We start from the raw sequence: 23,173 nt of genomic DNA on the forward strand, positions 1-23,173 counted from the left end.
GAAGATGAAGTGAAAGGCGAGGGGACAAAGACCACTGGTCTTTATTCTACTGTTTCATCCAGACACAAAAGGTAATGGGGTAGGGAAGCCCTGGGCCTGGTGATTGTAGTAGTGGTGAAGTGGGAAGAAGTGAGCTAAGTCTGAAATGGGAGAAGAGGAAGTGAAGCAAAGTTTGGTAAGAAGATGGAGTCCCCCTCCTTCTCTCTCCTGTCAGATTTCCTTCTTTCTCCTCCAGCTGCAGGGGCAGGACCTGGGAGAGGACTCAGAAAGAGTAATGGAGGCCTTCTCCCTTCAGGCAGGTTGAGGGTGAGTTCCAGGCAAACAAAGCTGATGTGCTGTAGGTAGAAAAGGAAGGCAACAAGCAGATGTGGCCTATGGGGTACCAGTGAGGAGCAGTGGAAAGGGCTGTCAGTGTTTAGTCTTTACCAGGATAAGTATGGAAGTTCTGCATGTGGCTTAAGCACAGGATCTGAGCAACCCTACATTTATTATGGTGTATGAAGTATTAAAAACTGTGGTGATCTTGCATGATTACTTCACTTTTAAGGTCTGAAATATTCTAGACTGGCAGAATTGGAGCAATTTAGCAACAAATGTAGCTGTAGCTGGAAGAAAACTGAAACTAAGCCTGAATTGACTTATACACATGGGACCTTCTTGCTGTAGTGTTACTTTGTGTTCTTGTTATTCTGATCAGAGTATGGAAATGATTTCTCAAGTTAACATTTTGCTCTGTGTTTCAACTTTACAAGAGCTACACAAGTGTTTGGATTGTGACACATTTACATTAAAGCTCTGATCCTGCAATTGACAGAATGCTGGCAGCCTACTTTGCCCACGCGGAGAGTCTCATTCCATGTGAGCATAGCAGTCAATCTGATGACTTCCAATTGCAGAATTGGGGTGAATGCTAGTAGGTCTTAAATGTCTAATCTCTATGACTTGGCCCTATACAGAGCAATCTTGCTGTAGAAGGAGATGGACTGGATGGCCTAATAAGTCTTTTCCATCTTTCATTTCTATAGGCTTGACACTGCAGTACTTCCAAATGTTGCCTACTGCTGCAACCACTTTTAATTCTCTGCGAAAGGACTCAGGATTGTAATTAGATTCTGAATTTAACAATGAGTCAATTCATATATTTTCCTTTAACTTCTAGGGCCAAAATTTGGCATGAAAAATGTGTGTTTTCAGATTGGGTAATATGCTTCTAGGTATCCAGGGGCTCATGCATACTGAAATGGGTGCATGCACAAAGCTTGCATGTTCAGTTTCATAGGCCGCTTTTGAAAACTAACCCTTCATTGCCAAAGCACACCAGCAGTGGTTCTCCCTGCTCAGAAGGTAGGTAAGTGAGCCATAAATGGTACTGACTCTTTGTGACTGAAAGCACTCCCGTATTCACACCCTACACATCACTGTAATAGTTAATTGTGTGCAAAATATGCATTGTGAGATATCATTTAAAAACTAATAACACATTGATCATTAATATTCTTCTATAATGTTTGTATAAAATGCATATTAAGAGTTATGAAGATACACTAGAATTATGAATACAGTGTGTTTACCAGATGCATCTGGGGAGGGGGGTAAATCAGTTTCTCAAAGACTTCTTGCCAGGTGTCATCAAAGTTGATTGGCAGTCATCTGATCACTGGTCAAGTGGCCATTCTTTGGCAGCAAAGAGGGCAGGAACAAATCAATCTGCATTTTCGCAAACAACACGGAACCTTTTACACCACCAGACACCATGTCTCCTTCCTCACAGCTCAAATGAACTTTAGGGGTCACCCTCAGAGAAATGCATTTCATGGATTGACTGGACTATAGATGTGAGGGACAAAAACAGCCCTGGTTATCTCACTCTTTCCGACCTAAGGAGACAAAGGAACCAGCCCTTTGGTTTTGAGGGGAGATCCTGACCTGAGAACATGCTAAGCCATGTTTTTGGGAATGTGTGGTAAGGATTTTACCTTGAATAAAGTCTAACTTGTTAAGTTTTAGCTACTAGGAAGCAATTTATCTTTATTATTCTTTTAACCATTTCTGACTTTAATACCTTACACTTGTACTCACTTGAAACTCATCTCTTTCAGTTAAATAAACTGGTTTTATTTTTAATCTAAACTAATTCGGTGCTGTGTTTAAACTGAACTATTTGGTAACTCCAGTTAAGGTAGCAAACTGTTGAATATTGACCCTTTACAGTGGCAATGGACCTTTAATATCTGAACTGCCCAGGAGAGGTCTGGACAGTGCATAACACGCATTTTTGGGGAAATTTGGGACTGGAAGTATGTTGGGGTCACCCTGCAAATAGTAACCAAGGCTGATGGAAGCAAGAGTGTGACTGGAGTGTTGCTGTCAGGCTGATGGTGTGAGATGTGCTGGACCAGGGGGTACAGATATACACAGACACTCAGGGTGTGACCTGCATGCTGTTTGAGAGCAGCCCTTGTTGGGAGCTACAACAGCAAAGCATGGGGAGGCACCCAAGGTTGCAGGGTAGGCAGTGGCACCATCCCTCAGTTGTCTGGATTGCACCCCAGAACGTGAGACCCTTCTCTCATGTCTATTCCGAATTTGCTAAATGCTGTTGAGCAAGATGCCTAGGACTTACACCTCTGCGTAACCAAATGGGAGGAGACAGGTTCTCAGAAGTGTGATCTAATTTACATGCAGCTTATGCTACATTTTGCAGGAATACATTTGACTTTTTATGCTTTCCTGTGATTGTAAATTTTATTCCTGCTGACAACCAGAGTAATTGCTGTGAGCAGAATCAAATTGATTGTTTAAAATGTTGGACTCTGTTTTCTTACTCCATTTTTACAATGTATACATTCCTGCAGATCTAAGTTTAAAAGGATGGATACATTACTGGTGTTTACAAAGACTTTGTTAAAAATGTTTCCGGGTGCCAAAGCATACAGAAGGCTCATTTACCATGTTGGAAGAGTGTGGGGAATAAGGGTTTTTCTGAAAAAATAAGATTTTTTTATATGCTATTCTCTTACACAATACTTGCTATTACTTTGAAACTCTCCAGGCATTTTGTAGGCAATAAAAAAGGGGAGAAAAGTTCTTTCCTGAAAATAGTGCAGTTCTAGTATTTTGTTTTCAAACCAAACATGCCTGCTTCAAAAGGAAGGTGCAGCCCCTCTCTGCTGCTGGGACAGGATATTCATTGGGCCAAACGAATTAAAATAAAGGTCATAGCAATTTCCATAATGGGGGGTACACAGAAAGGCCACTGCTCCCTTCACATACACACCTGGCAGTGTAGGATAATAGGGCATAAAAAGAACTTCTTAAGTGGTAAAGGGAAGGGGAAAAAAAACATTCCAAGCACATGATCATATGATGTGCTGGTGCCTAAACTCCCACTGGTCCTCCCAAGGAATAAACCCTTAATATGCATGTAAATTAGATCACACCTCTGAGATCCTGCCTCCTCCCATTTGCTTGAGCAGATGCATGAGCCCTAAATGCATTGCTCAGAAGCATTTACCAACCACATCAGGAATTTAGTAGCAGGGGAGGGAGAAAGAACACATGCCCATGCCCTTCAACTATTCACTGTATTCTTGATGCTCGCCATAAGACAGTTACAAAGACTCATGTATTTTCATTCCTGAATCCTCCCAATGTTTTTATGTGATTGCACGTCTGTTAATACAGATCCTGTTACACAAATCAATACTGCAAAATCCTCATCCATGTTAACCGAGCCTGTTTAAAGTTATTGAAAGTTTGCTAACCAAGGGGCTTAATCTGCTGTTAAAATTAAAAGGCTACTCTGGTTAATGTCTGTAAAGCACTTTGAAGATGAAAAGTGCAACATAGACAGAATTACTGCCATTGATAAAATCATAGAGTAATCATAGAACTGGAATGGACCTCGAGAGGTCATCTAGTCCAGTCCCCTCACTCATGGCAGGAATAATTATCTAGACCATTCCTAACGGGTGTTTGTCTAACCTGCTCTTAAAAATCTCCAGTGATGGAGATTCCATAACCTCCCTAGGCAATTTATTCCAGTGCTTAACCACCCTGACAGTTAGGAAGTTTTTCCTAATGTCGAACCTAAACCTCCCTTGCTGAAATTTAAGCCCATTGCTTCTTGTCCTATCCTCAGAGGTTAAGAAAAACAAATTTTTCTTCCTCTTCCTTGTAACAACCTTTTACCTTTGAAAACTGTTTTCATGTCCCCTCTCAGTCTTCTCTTTTCCAGACTAAACAAACCCAATTTTTTCAATCTTCCCTTATAGTTCATGTTTTCTAGACCTTTAATCATTTTTGTTGCTCTTCTCTGGACTCTCTCCAATTTGTCCACATCCTTCCTGAAATAAGCTGCCCAGAACTGGACACAATACTTCAGTTGAGGCCTATCAGAGTGGAGTAAAGCGGAAGAATTATTTCTTATGTCTTGCTTACAACACTCCTGCTATCACATCCCGGAATGATGTTCTCTTTTTTTGCAACAGCATTACAGCGTTGACTCATATTTAGCTTGTGATCCACTATGACCCCTGGATCCCTTTCTGCAGTACTCCTTCCTAGGCAGATATTTCCCACTTTGTATGTGTGCAACCAATTGTTCCCTCCTAAGTGGAGTACTTTGTATTTGTCCTTATTAAATTTCATCCTATTTACTCCAGACCATTTTTCCAGTTTGTCCAGATCATTTTGAATTTTAATCCTATCCTCCAAAGCACTTGAAACCCCTCCCATCTTGGTAACATCTGGAAACTTTATAAGTATATTCTGTATACCATTATCTAAATCAGGGATTGGCAACCTTTGGCACGCAGCACGCATTGGTAAGCCCCCTGGCGGGCCAGGCCGGTTTGTTTACTTGCCGCGTCCACACGTTCGGCAGATCACAGCTCCCACTGGCTGCAGTTTGCCACTCCAGGCCAATGGGGGCTGCAGGAAGCAGCAACCAGCACATCCCTAGGCCCATGCTGCTTCCCACAGCCCCCATTGGCCTGGAGTGGCGAACCGCGGCCAGTGGGAGATATGATCAACTGAACCCGCAGACACAGCAGATAAACAGGAGGGCTGCGTGCCAAAGGTTGCCGATCCCTGATCTAAATCATTGATGATAATATATCTTCTTCCTAGCTCCACCTTTTTTCTGGCCATCTCTTCCCCACATCATATGTAGTGCTGTGAATGGGTTCCCTCTATCAGGATAAGGAGGAAAAATGTTGCAATGGTTTTTTCCTTTCATTCTGCTCCCCTGGGACCATTTTCACCCTAATAATACTCTTCTCCAGCTCAAAGACTGAATAAATGAGCTTTGCTGAACCCACACATGAACTGAGGGGGATGGAATCTTCCTCTTCAACACAGACATGGAGCAACTTTACAGCCACGCCAGCTGCTACTTCAGCTTCCCCATGGGGCATAATTCATGGACTTATCATATATTCCTCTGTCCCTTCCATCGTGTGGTCTCTCTAGGGCCTGGTCTACCCATCTCCTCCCTGCACACTCTGTCTGTCTGTCTCTGTCACACACACACCTCTCTTCCAAGCTGCTTTTTGGGACTGGTACAGAATTCTCCTCTTATTCAGCAATTTTATATACAAGTTTTGCAGCACAGACCTAACCATCTGTTTAAAACATTCCAAAGATCAGATTCTCCACTACACAAGAGCTCTACTCAGTGCAGGGATGGGGCAAAGCCATCAGGAAATTGGTCGGGGCTTCCCCAGTCATGTACTACCCAGCCCTGGTGTATGTTGGAGCAGGTGTAGCTTACACCACTGACATAAGGCCCTGCAGTGACTTTATGCCAGTAGAAGATTGGAAGTAGCAAAGTCTACTCCACCCTCAGTATGCCCCCAGGATACCACTGATATTCCCCCCTACAAAAATGTAGGGTGGGCAGCAAAGGAGACAGAATCTCTGCCTCTGCCAGCTTTATACCAGCAGAGTTCCCTGGTGCAAGGGGAAAATCCAATTATGGCCAGAAGCCTGAGTGGTGCAAAGCAGCCATAACAAACTAGAGAATCCCACCCTTCCTGTTCCTGTTATTTTCACATGTGCTTAATATTGCATGAATTAGTGTATTTTAATGCTGTTAGCAAAATACATACTCTCCAGATCTGTTCTTACACCAAATGTTGGGAAACATTTTTATCTTGTAAATATAATACTAGACTAGTGATATCATTCAAAGACCTCAGTGGAATCACATCTGGGCCTTGCAAGATTGTCTACATGGGTCGATCTCTGTACCCACTCATAGCCTCACTGATATCAATAGGACTCAGAATAGATACAGGGTTTGGTCCACACAGAGCTGCCTACAGTGAATAGAGCTATAGATTGATTCTATTTAACCCAAGTGCCTTAGATTTCTATATTTCAGACATATTGTCAAAATATGGCAAGTTTTAAAATATATTATCAAAATATGTCCTTATTGACCACATTAGCGATATAGCTATAATATACATTTCTTCTGTAGGGGCATCACATATAAGCACACAATAGTTGTTACTGGATGATAGATACTGTCATATATATGAAAGAATAATTGTATAATACTGTATTTTCAATCATAGGTGTCCAAAGTTATTTGCTTCCATCCACATTTAGGCTCCTACTACACATTAAAAAGTTTTTCAAGTTGGGCACCCAAAACCAGCAGGCACTAATCTCTCTGATCCTCAGTTTCTGCATCTGTAAAGTAGAGATTATACCTACCACACAGGGGTATGGCGCAGCTATATTAGTTAATGCACTTTCAAAATACAAAGTGTTGCATTTATAATAGAAGGGAGATTTTCAAAGGCACTCAGTGTTGGCCTAACATTGCCTCCTCCGAAGTCCATAGGAGTTTTAACATGGACTCTAATGGAAACTGAGTTAGGCCAATGCTGAACACTTTTGAAAATTCTACCCTACATCTTTAAAAAACTACCCAAGAAATATCAAACTGTTCGGGATTTTGGGATCCTGTGATGAAAGTGGTATATCTGATGTCATCTCACTTAACTAAGCATTATTGCTATTCTTTAAAAGCAATTCTTTCCTGTGTGTACTATATCTAAATATCATTACGCAGTCCTTTAGAAATACATAGCAGCACTGCATAGAACTATATGAACAGTGAGCTAAATTCTCCTCTTCCGCAGGAAAAACTGACAAAGGGAAAAGTTACGGTAAAAAAACCCTCTGTGACTGAGGATGTTGTAACATTGCCATGGGGGAGGGATTAGGGGAGGAACAGAAGACACAGAATGCATAAGATATGAGGATGTACAGAAAATCGTTGCCCCAAAAATACAGCCATGTCAAGCACCTACTCCTCTACGTTCTGTCCTCCCATGGCTCTGCTACCACTGGCTCCCAGCATGTGCAGTACAATCACCCTCCCTGCTGCACCCCCAAAGGAGAGTGAAAACTACAAAGGGCAAGTTAATGCTGCAGGGAGGTGCAATGACCTGTGTGCTAACTTGGCAAATCTGCTGCCTAGCACTGCCCCCCCCTCACTGACTAGACCCAACAATGCGTATATGTATTATGGCTGCAATGGAGGTACTGTTCCCATCCTCCCATGCTCTCCAGCAACATGCCCTTAGGAATAGTGCTTGTTTGCTCTCTTCTGTGCCAAGCAGTGGAGCAGTGCTTTTCACTTAAAACTTTCACATATTCCATACACTTTATATCTCTGTTCTGTTGCAGTGGGATCCTGAAATAGTAGAAGGCATGTCATGTGCTATGTGAAGCCTACGCACAAAGCAGATGGGTTAAGGATGTCTTGGCAAAGCATGGCAGCCTTAACTGAAATGTTTAGTTCTCACAGTTTAAGTTACATCCTTAACTTTTTCCACTAAGTTACACTAGTACAGACCCCACTGAAAGCAATTTCCATTGAAACATTTCATAAAGCTATTTTAACAAACTTTAATGCTAAAATTTCTAAAGTCTAGTTTACTAGTTCTCCCACCCTTTACATGGGTCCAACTCAAAAGAATTTAGCTCATTATATAAAGGTATATTAATCTTTTTCATTGTTCTACAAAGAAACAGATATGTTATTGCTTATTTATGGAAAAAAGTAAGCATCCATGTAAAAAATGACAATACAAATGGTCGCCCTTTTTAATAACATGACTGCTAGAATAATTTTATGTGAGAAATTATATTTTGGGGTTAAATTTAAAGTAAGAAGAAATTCTTGGATGACTGCTTCAGCATACTGTATTAATCAACTGAGAGGTAACTATGATTGCCTAAAAGTCAAACTTCTCCTAAGGTTTCCTGATCTGAAGAAAATGTTATAACAAAATTTCAGATTGGGTTTCTTCAAGGCAAGGGTTTCTCTTACCCAAACATACCTTTGAAATGGAGAGAAAGAGCTTGCTGATAAATATTTCAACACCATACTTTATTAAAACAAGTTATTTCTGTTGTTTACTATGTGGTTAGGCCATGATGAAAAGCAGATCTTCACCAATACATTTTTGTGAAAATTCCTTACCTTGCTGTTTACAAAAGAAAGTGAAGTACCTTTCAGTGGTACTTGTCACAGAGCACTAGCGGCCCACAATGCACACTGTCAACTGCTTAAGGTTTCACTTCCTAATTAACTTTTCAAGAAGCATAAGAACGGTCTAAAAACACAAAGTTCTCACATTTAACCTCCTGCCATTCCATTCTATTCATCTGTAGTCACATGACTATGGCCATGAAGAACAACAAAGCCCTGAAGTAGGGTCTGTACAATCCAAAACATAAAAGGTGTAATTTGAGAGGGCTTACTACATGACAAATTAGTTATCTCCTTTAGTTAGGACCTTTTAAAGAATTACAACTTTAAGGCAATTCCACCACAAACACATTAATGTTGAAGTGATTCTAAAACTCACTCATTTCTTCTTTACCTGATGTTACTGATTTTCAATTTGTTGCAAAAGATTTTTTCTACCATTTGCTCAGTGATTATGTTATTTTCTGATTCATAAATCATGTTTTGTTGTACTGAATAGCAAAAAACAAATGTAGCAGAAATTATTACACAGAATGTTGAGATCTCCTTGAGTCTGGTAAATGGAAAAAATCAATTTATGTAAGGGCTAAGTTAGAATGATAATACTTTACATTTATATAGCACCATTCATATGAGCCACTCAGAATGATTTACAAAGTTAGGCATGAATCATGTGTGTACAGAACATTCTGACCTTTTTCATCTTATTATTGATCTTTATTTTTCCCACTTTGACTTTTGAGTACCATTATGACTTTTGTGGATACAGTATATTTCTTTGAAATAAACTTCTGCAATGATTTGTTTAAAGTATAAACCACTCCAAATATTCTGAAAGAGGGTGTTAAACATGGATTTTTTTAAAAAGAGCTTGATAAAATCCTAATAAGTTTGATAAAAACTCTTCAACACTTTCACCTCATTGCAAGGTGAATATTCTACTTGTATCTTCAGCTGATCAATATGGTGGCCGTGGTTCTTATTGTCTTACAACAATTAAAAACAAGCCAAACGCACACGTGGCCAACATGTGCACACTGTTTCTACTTCACTTTTCTTTCCTATCAGAATGCCCCATAGTAAAATACTAATTGTATTATAAGTTGAATATTTCTGGATGACCATGGTTTCTGAAGCTGTTATAAGTAGAGGCATAAGGGTTATCATCACAGGAACATTTTGGAAACTAAATTACAAAATGACAATCATTAGCTGAATGAGCTGCTATCAGAAAACATTCAGCTAGCAGACATCTCAGAAATACCCAACATCTGTATAGCACTGCTAATTAACTGTTTACAGATCCAGCACCTGCTGTATGAATAGTATTTATTTCACAAATCATCTTAATGGCCATTTTCTTCACCACAAAAATACTTCACATAGAAGGTAAAAAGTTCAGAGCTAGCCATGTCTCGGACGTAGCATACAAAACAGGGGGGTGGGGAAACGGAGACAAAGCACTACAGAGTCAAGTGTTGAGTGATTTCCACTGACTCTTACTGCCACCCAGGTCACACAGAACACCCAGACAGGAATTCCAGCAGGGCTTATCACAATCAGATCTGCTCAGGCTTCGAAGGGAGAATGTTCATCTTTGCAAAGCCATTGCTGTTGCCAGTAGCCAGGATTAGGGCACAAAGCCATTTGCTGGGAAAGACAGTTCATTAGTGTTTACTAACAATCACTGGTGATATCTATCAAACAGGAAAATTTGGGACAAAAGTGAAATTAGGTCACATAGATAATCAGACAGTTCTGCTGAAGTCAAATCACATTTTGTTATTCCCTCTTTCAGTTATGCTTAGAAGAGTTAGTTGTGCATGGGTGATGCGTGGTTGGCCGCTCATAACATAGCCACTGTTTTTACAGTAGAAGAGGCAATGACACTAATAACTACTAATCCTCCTGAAGGTTTTCTGGTCCCTTGCCAGGTTAGTTTTAATTGACTGTGACTGTAAAAAAGTAAAACTTTCAAGGACTGTGCTGCAGTGTAGGTTGCATTACACAGCAAGCTTTGCAAATGTATCAAGCTCTCATCTCCTGAAATTCAGTCTTAATAACTGTTTATTTAAACCTCTCCTCTCACAAAACACTGGCAATGCACTCTGAGAAACATGACTAATAACTGATGGCACAGATAATCTTTCCTTGAAAATTCATATTGTACAAACAAGAAGCCTGCTTGATACACAACATTTAATCTGGAACATTATTTTAACAAAAAGCTGGAGGGGGAGTGATTCAGGCTCCAATTAACATCAAATATGAACTGGAGGAAAGGAGAAATGCCCTTCCCCACAAAACAAAACTGATCTGCTGTGTTTGCTGGGGCAGCTCGATAGCTGGAGTAAACTGGTTTAACGCCATCCAAGTCAATGGAGCAATGCTATCTTACAACAGCTAAGAGTCAGCCCTAGATGATTCATGTAGTTCAAAACTGACTCATTTTTAGGTTCTGAATCAGAGAATACAGACATAATGTAAAGATTACTAAGATTTACTTTTTGTATAGTGAAACAATATTTATAGGAGGGAAACATTACATGTATTAATAGCAGATAATTCCATTTAACAACAGGCCTTGTCCAGGACATAGTACCTAATTGCCATCTGCAGGTGTAAAAGGTACAGTGGATGCCATTTAAATTGTAATATACCATCAGAGTAGGTAAATTAATGGAGGTATTTCCTATTCTAATTATTAGGAAATGCCACAAACACCATGGTTAACAAACAGGTAAAAGTAAAGCAGTGAACTTCCACTGAACAGTCTATTGGACCTCCATGTTACACTTTCAGGACAAAATTTCCTTTTTGTTAATTATCCAAGATTTCTTCGCACATATGGACCTATTTCTGTGCATGTAGGGTACATTTTCAGAAGTGTACGTGACTTAGGAGCCTAAGTCCCATTGACTTTTAGTGGGACTCAGGCTTCTCAAATCACATAGGCACTTTCAAAACCTTATTAGATAAATATGCATGAAAGCAATTTCTAAGTCATACTGCATACTGTGCTTGACAAATGTGCACATTTTCGACTCACTGATCATAATAGCTTTATTGGTAGGTTAGACATTTAAAAATGGATTTTTTTACACTCATTCTGAGTTCTTCTCTTCACCTCTCAGGAGACATTACAGTCTTTTGTGACTTCAGCTGCTGTAGTGAAAATGCACAGAATTTCTGAATCAAGTAATTCAGCCATTTAAAAAAAGAGGGTTTTACTAAACTATACAAATTAACTTGCCCTCTTTATGGACTAAAGATATGCTGAATTTTAGTTTGAAATATAAATGGCCAGATTCATTACAGCTGGCACTGGGAAGCATAATTTGCCATTCTCTGTGCCAGCGAGGCTTCCTGTGGCATAGGGGATAATCACCCTTTTGATGGTCAGGTAGTTCTTCTGTCCCACCCCCAAAGAAGTCCTCATAATGAGTCAGCTGTAAATTCTGCTCATGAACTATAAGAATTCTGCTGGCAGAAGCCACTAAGGTGAGTTGCTGAACCAGTGAACTCCCCATTCATTCACAGCAAGCATCTCTCACTTTACTGCTATACTCCAGTCATGGTCTATGTTGGACATTTAGTCACATTCAGATGGTGGCATGGGAGTAACTTGCACTTCCCTGCATTGTATCTGTATTGGAGATAAACAAAAGAATTCAGAATCCAGTGCTGCTTGTCTGGCATCTTTCACAAGCACTAAGTTCACTATAATGATTGATGGTCTCTGCTCAAGAGAGGCACAGGATTGGATTATCAGGGTTGATGAGTGTAAGAGAGTTAGGCAGTAGGCACAGACCCTGTCTACACTACAGCTGGCTCTCCAATCCATCTCATTCATGAGTGCCAAGTTCACTCACACATTTTGAAGGAAATCTATATTCAAAGAGCATAAACAGCATCAAACTATAACATCTCCATTTGTATTTTGAGCTGCAATTTAAAGATTGCCAAATATTTTCCTTCTTTGTATTTTTAAAGATGCTTTTACAAGCATCTTTTCTAGGCCACCATTTCTAAAGCAGATTTCAATCTGGAGCAAATGTGTGGAGACAAATTGTAAATTTCTGAAAAACAGAGGTGTCTAATGGAAAGCTGGCACAACTTTCACTATGCTAAAGCAAATCGCACTGCTAACAATAAGACAGTTGAGTATCAGCAGGGGCCACTCTCTTCCATGATAACTCAGCCCACACTTTTGCATTTGTCATGTAATGAAGTCAGACATGACAAGCTATTGCTGTGTGTAAATGAAAAATCACATCCCAAGTCTAGGGTTAAGGCTTTGCTCCAGAAAATGAAATAAAACCAGCAAAAAGATTATGACTTGCCCAGGATAAAGATCCTCCGTACACTGTACAGGGGTATTAATAATTTGCGTTTGCAGAAAAGGAAGGTAACAAATGATAAGTTAATTGTGATCATGTTATTTTTTTTAAAGTACATTTCTTAAATGGAGCATTTCTTTTTTTTTTTTTTTTTTTAGGACATGGGTTAATGCTGATGATCACTTTACTACTCAGCATTCATCACTCCACTTATATCCTGCCTGCATATGGAAACATTTCAATTGTATTTCCAAAAGGCTTAGAGACATCAGAAAGGGTCTCCTATCTAGGATGCCAGATTACATTGGGCTGAATTCAACCCTGGAGTAACCTTACAGACTTCCCTGCAGCTATTTGCTATTAGAATACAAGTGTATAATGTTAAGTGCCGAGTGCTTTGGACAGACAGAAACGTTCCCCCCTTCAGGCCCAATCTTGTACCTGTTGAAGTCAGGGAGCTTTAATGCTAACTGCAATGAGAAACATAGCCTGAGGAGGTGTATCAGGATAGGTCAGAGCTGCCGGCAGATGGCAGACACAGTGAACAAGAGTTTTCAGGAACCATTTACCCTTCTCTGCTATTCCTGGAGTTATGGCTCTCACAGCAGTGTACGCATAACATGTTTTTGCATAAGACATACCTTTTGTGGCAGGGCAGAACTCCCACACATGGGAAACCCCACTGAACAGGTGCTGATCTTTAGAAGTTAGGCCCACACACCAGTGTTTCAGTAAACCTTTTCAAACCACTTCTCACAGACATTTCACATAAGGCTGTTCTGCAGTTTCTGTCATGGTTAAAAGGTTTCATGACAAATGGGTTAGGAGCCTGAAACTTTAATCCTTCCTCTTTATGCAAACTTTGAACCAGCCGGGAACACACAAGATGAGTTCTTCTGGGCTAGATTTGGAGAACAGGCCAAAATTCTTTCCCCTGAAAATAGTCAATACCCAGTTTACAAATGTGGGCCCTCCATAAGGGGACCCTCTAAATCCTACATGTGGACCTTCACATTAGTACTTATGCATGCAAAACAAACATTTGAACACCTCAGTGAAATCCTGGCTCCCTTGAAGGCAGTAGCAAAACTCCCATTGACTTCAGCCAGGATGCCACCCCTACTTGCTGAAGTGATTGTCCAATCGAAATACTCTATCTGAAAATCCAGTTAATGAGTCCACAGAAATTTAGTCTCCCATCTTATGGTTTTCAGCTTAATGGCAGATAATGAAGTCGAAGAAAGTCTAACTATTGTTCATCTTTTCTCGATAATTATGACAGCGAGCCCAGTCCTACTGCTGATTTCACTGGGAGCAGTAGCAGCCTCAATGTATATTCCCAGACAAAAAAAACTATATTAAAATGGAGTTAAGGCTGGGAGTATATCTCAGTAATTTAGGGGGAAAGACCCCACAAGGATGTTGTTATCCAAAAAAATAAAACAGGCATTACAAACCCAGAGAATTCAGAGTTAAGGTTACACTTGAACGAAATCCAAACACTCAGGTAAGAAATGCTCAGTTAAGGCCCCAAAACAACCTATACTGTGACCTGTAGCGATGTCATGTAATAATCAGATGATTGTGATTGAGGCATGTTAGCGATTGTGGTCCCAGACTAGATTAACCTGATTGTTGGGTTTTTTCATATTCTTTTCCCCTCCTGGGGAAAGAACACAGGTTCTTAGGAGCTTTAACTGTGCATTATATGAACCTTAAAATATTCTTTATTTTATTTTAAACTTTTAAGCCAGAGTGAAACGTCTAGTTAAGCTGGGTTTACAATAGCTTTGCATTGCCAGAGTATTGCAAAGCAGCTGGACATACTGGTGAATCTGGCCCTTAATTTGCAATTGACTTATTTGTTTAAGGGCTGTATTAGTGAGACCAGCCCAATATGATGGAGGGGTAGGGAAAGCTCCGTCTCGGAGTTCCAAAGTCTGTGCTTTAAAGTACTCTTTTGCCTCAGTTCCCCCGGAAACACTGCCTGAAAGTGCAGGGGCTCTGAGGCAGTCACACTATGTGGAGCTTTGCAAACACTTTTGTACAAGCTAGTATGCAGCAACAGAAGCTTTAAACACCAGTGACTGTGGGGTCAAGAAATATACCAGTGAGAATTCTTGACATGTGTGTCCCATCTCCCTCATAACACTGAGCCATCACAACAAACAGAACTGTTGCACGCTAATTAACTGTCAAGGAAGAGGGGTTATTAGTTGAGTTATCCTTGATGTTACACTGGCTTGAGTTGTTGACCTTACCTTGTTTGTAGCCCACAGAATTATTGCACACACAAACAATAAATTAGTAAAAAAAAATAAGTGGAAAATGTCAGCATATGATCATGTAATTAAAGACATTGCCGTCACAATGCATATACACAAGAGGGCTGAATTAAGATTACACAAGACACTTTAATTCTGACATTTCCCAACTTTTGGGTGATTGACGTTACTACCTCCATAATGTTCTTTTTACATAAAATTGTATCTAATTTCATAGATTTTTTTTTAAAAAAGCAAACTGAAAAAATAGAAATTCCATCACGTTGCATCATATTGTCACCCACATGTCAACAGGACTGAAACCTTTATATCCCCCCACAGACCTCTGCCACTTGAACTAATGGAGTAATTGAGAGAAATAAGAGGTTGTCATCCTCTATGTGGATCAGCACAAGAGGAGCAGGGAGCACTATGCCCGTGGGTTTCACAGATGTGCTGGCAGCAAAGGAATGCTGAGACTCGGGAACATTGGGTTCCGTTCCAGGTTCTGGAGGGGCATGTGCTGTAGTGGACACACTTCTGCCCATTCCTCTCTAGCATGACCCCTTGTGCCCCTCCCCTCCAACCTGTCCCTCTCCCAGTAGTCTTTTCCCCACTCCTGGCTCCTTGTCTCAGTCCCAATTTCCACTTTTCAGCTTCTCATCCCAGTCCCAATCTCCTTTCCCACCCAGTCCTAGTCTCCCTCTATGGGCTCATTGTCTGAATGTCAATCTCCACCCTCCACTCCCAGTCTCCCCCCTTCCCATCCCAGTTCCCCCATCTCTCTCAACTCCTTATCCCCAGTCTCCTTGCCCAGTCAATCCCAGTTCCCCTTACCCAGCTCCTTGTCCTCTCTCTCCCCGCGCCTTTCCGCCCCCACTGGCTCCAGGCCTAATCTCTCACCCCAGACTCCTCATCCAATCCTTCTCCATCCACTCCCCAGCCTTGCCCCAATCACACCCCCAACCTCTGTCTCTTTGCCAAGCCAGTTCTAGTTCTCTTGCACTCCAGCTCGTTGTCAGATCTGTGTTCACTTCACCCTGCCCGTTTCCCCTGCAATGGTTCCTATTCCCAGTTTCCTTGTCCAGATAGTCCCAGGCCCTGTTTCCCCCCAGCTCCCAGTGTCCCTGCCCAACCAGTTCCAATCCCAATTTCCCTCCCCACATTCCAGTCCCACTCTCACCAGAGTCCTTGTCTCTTTACCTCCCCACAGGTCTGGCTTTTGGCTGAATTTGAATCAGATGGTTTCCTCCTCCAAACTGCCTGGTATCAACTGGGGGCAGGAATGGAGAGCACAGGAGAAAAAGGCTCCCTGCTCTCAGTTCCAGTCCTGGCTCCACCATAGCCTAGAGCAAGCAACTGGGAGCAACAGTTACAGGGAAAATTGAGCTTCATCCCCATAGCCCTGGACTGGAGGGAGCATGCTCAGTCGCTCTGTGGACTGACAGATGTGCAGTCTTGTCCACACTAGGTACTGTGAGAGGATGGAGTATGCTCAGTGAGAAAGGAATCTTTTGACATTTTAGTTGCTAAAAATCGAGCAAGTCTTTACTGAGCATGTGCAAACTGCAATTTTTGAAATCTTAAAACTTAACCAAATTTGGGCGGATTTTCACATGGTTGGCAAAAGGCACATTTCTGGCACAAAGACCACCCCTTTCCAAATTTCAAGCCCCTGCTACAAAGCCTGGAGATGCTAAAGCTGTTCACAGAAGAGGTCATCAGAGTTTTTTTTACCTGGGCAAAACAAAGTATTTTCCCCTAGTCTTGTTCTTGGAAACGGCTGAAGCATTATGGCTCAAATTTTTCAAAAATGTTTAGCCTAGAGCAGACACCTACCATGGCAAAGTTCATGTCAAACAGTTAAAGTCTGGAAAGTTACAACCTACTGAAAACAGGGTCTTTTAATGGGAATTGTCAGGCAACCTTAATAGGCAGCGCTACTAGACCTACCAATAATTAGAATTAGATATAACAATCAGTAATAACTTAGCTTAACTACCACTAAATTTCTTCAAATATAGCCTATGCATAAGATATCAATTACCATTTAATTTCTTCAAAAATAGCCTAAGCACAACATATCAAAAATTTTAACTATATGGAAAGTTTGACATGTCTGCATTATTCTGTTACTAAAGGCATTCAAGAAAGATGGTAAATTTCTTAAAAGCCCTAATGTTTAAATAATTGTATCCCTAACTAGTTATCAGATTTACTTGTAAATTCTCAGAAAATTCATTCTGCGTTCAAGGATTACGTGTTGTACGTTTGGGAAGGAGATGCTGTATTTGTCACACAAAACAAAAGTTGAATTGCAACAAAGTGAAACACAGCCTTAACTATGGCATCATGACCAGTACCTCTATAATGAATTATCATGGTTTACTATTATTTCTTTGTATTCTGGTAGCACTCAAAGGCCTCAGTGGGGATCATGGGCCCTCTAACCTCTGTGCAAACACAGAGGGAGACAGAGTCACTGTCTTAAGAAGATTATAAGATCATTATATTCCTATTTAAAACCATTGCACATGAAAGCTAACATTTTCTGCTATACCCTGAACTGTTAAACTATTCTGATTAGATGTATTTCCATTACAGCGTCTTGATTGTTAAATTATGCTCCCTAAAGCAATTTATCCCAAAAAATTAAATATATTTAGTTGTAACAGAGACAAAAGTGCTTTTGACTCACTCAGAGTTAATAGGAAGTAAAGAAAATTATATTTTTTCATTAAAATCATTTTCATGAAGCCTCCAATATTTCATAAAAAATGCCATTAGAGTTATTTCAAAGACATGCCTGTGGTTTCTGCTAACTCCTTATTACACAACCATCCTTTTATAATATAAACCAATGACTTTGTGATAAAGTGCACCAGTTGGAAACATAAACAGATGCATTATGGATAACTTAAGTAATGCTTTTTCTCCTGTGAGATCAATTTATGTCATTTAAAAGCAAAAAGCAAAGGAATCTTATGTTTAATTGTTTTTAGTTCTTCAAGACATACCTAAAATGAGCAAATTAAAGCACTTACAACATTCTATATACTGATATTTTTGGGTTCAAAATTAAATGAGATGGATAATGTCTAAGATCCCTTGATAAGCATAACTAGCAATAAATTGGCATATTGTAAGGAGGAAAGGCCAAAAATAGCAGAGTTGTGCTGTGCAGGGTTTTTGTAATGACTTTCTAACCCTACTGCCCAGATTATATTTCTAGTTTTGAACATTAGAATGCCAAAGAAATATAAGAAAACCATTTAAAAAAATCAAATTCTCATGTAGAACAATCCAAGTGTTCTCACAAATACACTATGGTAACATCTAAGGCCCAATCCTGCAAATATTTATGCATACATGTAACTTTACACATATGCGTATCCCACTGACTTTGATGGGATTTCTGGCAAGAGTAAAATTTTTAAAAATGTGTGTAAGTGTTTGAGAGATCAGGGTATACAGTTATTTAGGTTCTTCTAGCATGCCAAGACTCCTCAGTGCACCACAGAATTTTAAAAATCTAAATAATCTCTTCTTTCCTCCTGTAGATAATGATAAATTAATTAATTTAATTATAGGGATTCTTTTTGGTGTCTGCTTTTAAATTGTTAAAACATTACTGAGTGAAGGCTAAGTCAAAGAAGTGAATTTGGCATTTGATTCTGAAAGTGGTATGGCCCATTCTCACCTCTTGCTCCTGTGGGAGGGCAAGAAAGGGTTCAGGTACTGGTAGGGTTGACTTCTTCTGAGGTAGGTTATCGGACACATAAATGAACATGATGTCCTGGGGAACATGGCCTTCGCAAAGGGAAATCATGCCTCACCAATCTGCTAGAATTCTTTGTGGGGGTCAACAAACATGTGGACAAGGGGGATCCAGTGGATATAGTGTACTTGGACTTTCAGAAAGCCTTTGACAAAGTCCCTCAACAAAGGCTTTTGAGCAAAGTAAGCAGTCATGGGGTAAGAGTGAAGATCCTCTTATGGCTCTTATTGGTTGAAACACAGAAAACAAAGGGTAGGAATAAATGGTCAGTTTTCAGAATGGAGAGAGATAAATAGTAGTGTCCCCCAGAAATTTCTACTGGGACCAATGCTATTCAAAATATCCACACATTATATGGGAAAAGGGGTATACAGTGAGGTGGCAACATTTACAGATGATATAAAATTACTCAAGATAGTTATGACTAAAGCAGACTGTGAAGAGTTAAAAAGGAATCTCACAAAACTGGGTGATTGGGGAAGCAAATGGCAGATGAAATTCCATATTGATAAATACAAAGTAATGCACACTAGAAATCATAATCTCAACTAAACATACAAAATTATAGGGTCTAAATTAGCTGTTACCACTCAAAAAGATATCTTGGAGTCATTCTGGATAGGTCTCTGAAAACAAGCACTCAATATGTAGCAGCAGTCAAAAAAGCTAACAGATTGTTAGAGACCATTAGGAAAGGTATAGATAATAAGACAGAAAATGCCATTACATAAATCCATGGTATACCCACATCTTGAATACTGCATGCAGTCCTGGTCACCCCATCTCAGAAAGATATATTGGAATTGGAATGGGTACAGAGAAGGGCAACAAAAATAATTAAGAGGGTGGAACAGCTTCTGTAGGAAGAAAGATTAAAACGACTATGACTTTTCAGCTTGGAAAAAAGACGACAAAGGGGATATATTATAGAAGTCTATAAAATCATGATTGGTGTAGAGAAAGTGAATAAGGAACTCCTTTACATAACACAAGAACCAGGGGTTTCAGCCAGTGAAATTAATAAGCAGCAGGTTTAAAACAAAAGGAAATATTTCTTCACACAATGCACAGTCGACCTGTGCAGCTCATTGCCAGAGGATGTTGTGAAGGCCAAAACTATAATGGAGATCAAAAAAGAACTACATAAGTTCATGGAGGATAGGTCCATCAATGGCTATTAGCCAAGAGGGGTAGGGATGCAACCCCATGCTCTGGTTATTCCTAGCCTCTGATTGCCAGAAGTTGGGAGTGGACAACAGGGGATGTATCACTTGATGATTTCCTGTTCTGTTCTTTCCTTCTGAATGACCTGGCACTGGCCACTGCTGGAAGACAGGATACTGGGCTAGATGGATCATTGGTCTGACCCAGTATGGCCGTTCTTATGTTTTTATTAGGGCTGTCAATTAATCACAGTTAACTCACGTGATTAACTCAAACAAATTAATTGTGATTAAAAAAATGAATCATGATTAATCACACTTATAACAATAGAATGCCAATTGAAAATTATTAAATATTTTTGGATTTTTTCTACATTTTCAATATTGATTTCAATTACAAAACAGAATACAAAGTGCACAGTGTTCACTTTATATGATTTTTTATAACAAATATATGCACTGTAAAAAATGATAAACAAAAGAAATAGTATTTTTCAATTCACCTCATACAAGTACTGAAGTGCACTCTCTTTATCATGAAAGTGTAACTTACAAATGCAGATTTTTTTTGGTTACATAACTGCACTCAAAAACAAAACAGTGTAAAACTTTAGAGCTTAAATGCCCACTCAGTCTTACTTCTTATTCTGCCAATTTCTAAGACAAACAAGTTTGTTTACATTGATGGAAGATACTGCTGCCTGCTTCTTATTTACAACGTCACCTGAAAATGAGAACAACGTTCGCATGGCACTTTTGTAGCCGGCAAGTTATTTACATGCCAGATATGCTAAACATTCATATGGCCCTTCATGCTTCGGCCACCATTCCAGAGGACATGCCTCCATGCTGATGATGCTCGTTAAAAAAATGTGTCAGTTAAATTTGTGACTGTACTCCTTTCAGGGAGAATTGTATGTCTCCTGCTCTGTTTTACTCTCTCATTCTGCCATATATTTCCTGTTATAGCAGTCTCAGATGGTGATTCAGCACATGTTGTTCGTTTTAAGAACACTTTCACAGCAGATTTGACAAAACACAAAGAAGGTACCAATGTGAGATTTCTAAAAATAGCTACAGCACTTGACCCAAAGTTTAAGAATCTGAAGTGCCTTCCAAAATCTGAGAGGAACGAGGTGTGGAGCATGCTTCCAGAAGTCTTAAAAGAGCAACACTCTGATTTTCTTTTTTGGTTCTGTAGTTTCCGCATCAACCTTCTGCGGGTGGCATGTGACTCAGATGATGAAAATGAACATGTATCAGTCCACAATGCTTTGGATCATTATCAAGCAGAACCCTTGATCAGCATGAAAGGATGTCCTCTGGAATGGTGGTTGAAGAATGAAGGGACACGTGAATCTTTAGCACATCTGGCACGTAAATATATTGCAATGCCAGCTACAATAGTGCCATGCGAATGCCTGTTCTCACTTTCAGGTGACGTTGTAAACAAGAAGCAGGCAGCATTATCTCCTGCAAATTGTAACCAACCTTGTTTGTCTGAGTGATTGGCTGACCAAGAAGTAGGACTGAGTGGATCTGTAGGCTTTAAAGTTTTACACTGTTTTATTTTTGAATGCAGGTTTTTTTGTACATAATTAGACATTTGTAAGTTCAGCTTTCATGATAAAGAGATTGCACTACAGTACTTGAATGAGGAGAATTAAAAAATAATTTTGTTTTTGTTTTTTACAGTGCAAATATTTGTAATCAAAAATAAATATAAAGTAAGCACTGTCCATTTTGTATTCTGTGTTGTAATTGAAATTAATATATTTGAAAATGTAGTAAACATCTAAAAATATTGAAAGTAAATGGTATTCTATTGTTTAACAGTGCAATTAATTGTGATTAATTTTTTTAATCATGCGATTAATCATGATTAATTTTTTAAATCACTTTACAGCCCTAGTTTTTATGGACAATCTTATCTCCAAAAAAACCCAAAAAAACTTTAGTTGTGTGCAACCACCTGGGTCTACAGGGGCTGTTGGTGACACAGAAGTACCCCAAGATTGAAAACTGATTTGACAAAGATTGGGCAAACCCTATGATCATTGTCATAGGAGTAGATATCATCCCTGCAATACTGTGACAGATGCCAGCTGAGCTTCCCCTCTCAGCCACTCATTAGTCTGCTGTGAGAGAGCCTACCCAATGAGTCCCCAGGTGTTCAAGCCTCTGGAGCTTGAACAAAACCCATCCATTCCCTCAGTTTTTGGGTCCCTAGGAATATTTTCAGGGCACAGATCCTTTGTCTAGAACCCTCTTGAGAGCTCAAACATGCTGTCCAGATGCCTACTTGCTGAGATCAGTGCTAACCCTCCAGACTTAAACACACTCTCTCCCAGAATTCCACCGAAGGTGCGAGCCTTCTGGGTTTCAGTTTAACTCTCTCAGGGGACAATATGATAGTTACGGCATATAACACATACAAACATTTACTCAGAATTCTAACACCTTTCCTCTTTTACTTGACAGATAAAGCACAAGAGAGTACAGGTCACTTAGAAAACAACATCCTAAATGCCATACCCCCAACTAGCTCACCCTTCCCTTGGGAGTGCTTGGGGACCAGGTAGGTAGACAGGATTCCCTGCCTGATCAGCCTGCTACATTATGGATTGTTTCTCCCTCATTTTGAGACAGATAAAAATGGCCCCAAATAGATTAACTCCTCCCTTTATATATCCTTCCAGTCTCTTCCCTCAGCTTCAACACGCGACTAGAGACTTTCTTTCCAACAGCCCTTTCTCCTGACAAACCAGTGTTCCTGGTTGGGAGCCATTGTTCCTGGTTGGGAGCCAGTCTATTGTCTGGAGTGATTATATTTCAATTGTCAGGCACTTAAGTTAAATGACCCTCTATTATTAGGCCTTTGCCTCTATCACTTTTGGAATTTTGTTTCAATATAGCATTGAAAGGACAACAGAGAACTCAACAAGCCCCATATCCAAAACAGAATTTGCAGCTTGGTAGAGATACAGAATTCATAATCTTACACAGAATTAATAAATTATACAGTCAGATTCCCCAAATCACAAATACTCTCTAAATGGTTCTCCCAACCCACTAACATAAGCCTTGTCTTCTCTGATTGAGCTTCAGTCAACTCA

At 39.8% G+C, this 23,173-nt stretch overlaps 1 long non-coding RNA gene across 2 annotated transcripts in view; it reads right to left on the reverse strand.

Annotated features, from left to right (window-relative positions):
• LOC140906492 (uncharacterized) overlaps positions 1-23,173 on the reverse strand; it is a 385,847-nt gene that overhangs the window by 162,966 nt on the left and 199,708 nt on the right. Inside the window, exon 5 of one of the 2 annotated variants that reach the window (XR_012157130.1) lies at positions 1,496-1,707. The exons of the other annotated variant lie outside the window; for it this stretch is intronic. This is a non-coding gene — a long non-coding RNA (uncharacterized lncRNA). Of the gene's footprint in view, positions 1-1,495; positions 1,708-23,173 lie in introns of those variants that run through there. 2 annotated transcript variants of the gene reach the window in all.

This window comes from Lepidochelys kempii, chromosome 2 (genome assembly GCF_965140265.1).
Source record: "Lepidochelys kempii isolate rLepKem1 chromosome 2, rLepKem1.hap2, whole genome shotgun sequence".
NCBI classification, from domain to species: Eukaryota; Metazoa; Chordata; order Testudines; family Cheloniidae; genus Lepidochelys; species Lepidochelys kempii.